The sequence below is a fragment of the Cyprinus carpio genome, chromosome B19, assembly GCF_018340385.1.
Source record: "Cyprinus carpio isolate SPL01 chromosome B19, ASM1834038v1, whole genome shotgun sequence".
Classification (NCBI taxonomy): Eukaryota; Metazoa; Chordata; class Actinopteri; order Cypriniformes; family Cyprinidae; genus Cyprinus; species Cyprinus carpio.
In genome coordinates, this window is record NC_056615.1 from 31,021,740 (window position 1) to 31,023,372 (window position 1,633).

A 1,633-nucleotide genomic window follows, 5' to 3' on the forward strand; every position below is an offset into this window, starting at 1 on the left:
TTCTTTCTGTCATTGGCCGAAGAAAACATCAGAATGAAGCCTGATGTGTGTGCTGTTCCCGCACCAGCGATCTTCTGCTCTAAGCAGGGGACTTCTGGCCGTAAGGCATTTCATTTTCAATCAGGAACAAAAATCTGTGTTTTCAGACAATTTACTTTAGTTTTATTTGTTGCATTTGCACAGGTTTGGTTAATGTTGGTTTTATACACATTCTTTCCTAAAACTAGTTTTAATCTCACCAACAGATGCTCCTGAAGTTCCTCAGAGATGTTGCTGGTCTTTTATTGACTTTCCAATTCCAACCCAAAGAATTGTCAGTGCTGTGAAGACAAGTTCACTTTGCCCTGAGCCTGGCATTGTGTAAGTATTTAAACTCTGAAATATAGAAATGTGTTCCTTTATAGATGAATCATAATGAATGATCAAATTATTTTGTGTATGCCAGCACTTTAAACAAACATTTTGAATATGAACTTTCCCCCTCAGGGTTACGACACCTAGAACTGAATTTTGTGTGGACCCAGACGAGGCTTGGATAAAGAGCTTCATGGAGAAAAGGCAATGGAAATGAAACACAATACATATGCACAAAATAATACTGTTAATGATTAATACAACTGTAATACCTTCTTATTTTTTTTTCTTTTTTGCTGTATCTCATCAATATTACAAGAAAAAAAAACTGCTAAATGTTAAACCTGTTCACATTTAGCACTCAATATGCTGACATGTGCAGGATGACAATGCAAATGAATATTAAAATGCTTGGATATTAGCGGGTGTCTCAACATGGTGTAAAACTCCTTTAAATTTATGAATATTCATATAAATTGGCATAAATACTCATAGAGAAAGACAGCAATACTGCAATTAGCGTATAATTTACACTTATACAGAAAAATATTAAATAAATAACAGACAGATTGTTTGTTTTTAGCTTGTTTTCAGTGCAGTGTCTGGTGGTCAGTCTTCTTAAGTTTAGTGCTTTAATTAAACACATCTGAACAGTTAATCAAGGTCTTTGGGTTTACTATAGGCTAAGTAAGGGGTCAAGGATTTGCACATAAGTTTCGGTGAAAGCAAAATTCAGATGATGATGAAGATATTCTGATTTAGTGCATTTTAGTGCTGACAGGACTGAAAAAGAGAAGCTGTAGGCCATGTTATTTTGAATTGTCAGTAAATTCTGAAAGAAATGTATTTTTCACATTCTCATGCACAACAAAGGACAAGAGAAAGAAGAAGAAAAACAATAAATACAACAGGCTTCTAGTACTTTGTACTTGGACCCCTAATAATAATTCTATACTCAGAAATGGATTTACAAGAATGTCTTTTGATAAAAATTCTCTGATATAATGAAGTACCGTCATTCTGGACACATCAGTGAGATACAAAGTAGCTACACAGTGTTGTGTGTGTTGTTATTTTTTCATGTGAATGGCTCTAACATCCATAAATTGTTTTATTTACTCTGAGTTGAGTTGTGAAATGCTGACTGTGTGGTGATATTTGTGTGGACAATACAAAGGTTAGTTTATTTTGGTACGTTCACAACGGATGGAGGTTAAAGAGCTTGAATGCAATCAAAGAGATTTAATGCACCAGCTTCATACAATCAGAGCAGCTGTGA

At 34.5% G+C, this 1,633-nt stretch overlaps 1 long non-coding RNA gene across 1 annotated transcript; it reads left to right on the top strand.

Annotated features, from left to right (window-relative positions):
* The first annotated feature begins 241 nt into the window (after positions 1–241).
* Positions 242–775, top strand: LOC109069884. The gene is made up of 2 exons (XR_002014299.2): positions 242–360; positions 487–775. It is a non-coding gene; the product is annotated as an uncharacterized LOC109069884 (long non-coding RNA).
* The last annotated feature ends 858 nt before the right edge of the window (positions 776–1,633 follow it).